General features: G+C 39.9%; 1 long non-coding RNA gene across 1 annotated transcript; it reads right to left on the reverse strand.

Annotated features, from left to right (window-relative positions):
• Position 1: 1 nt before the first annotated feature.
• Positions 2-213, reverse strand: LOC109132163. Its single transcript, XR_002037401.1, has 2 exons — positions 154-213; positions 2-50 (listed from the first exon to the last, which is right to left on the reverse strand). It is a non-coding gene; the product is annotated as an uncharacterized LOC109132163 (long non-coding RNA).

A 213-nucleotide genomic window follows, 5' to 3' on the forward strand; every position in this document is an offset into this window, starting at 1 on the left:
ATTGTAGGTAGAGGCTTCCCATGTACTTTATCAGCAATAGTCTCCCCTATCTGTAAATTAAGGGTATGCAAGGAAACCAATACGTTACAACTCAATTAGCAATAAAAAGGAAAAATGACAAGTGGCTGAAACTATCCATGCTTATACGTGTACCTGAATGTTGTCTATGCCACATACAGCGCAAATATCTCCAGCTGCCACTGAATCAGTAGG

The sequence above is a fragment of the Camelina sativa genome, unplaced genomic scaffold (assembly GCF_000633955.1).
Source record: "Camelina sativa cultivar DH55 unplaced genomic scaffold, Cs unpScaffold33724, whole genome shotgun sequence".
Lineage (NCBI taxonomy): Eukaryota > Viridiplantae > Streptophyta > Magnoliopsida > Brassicales > Brassicaceae > Camelina > Camelina sativa.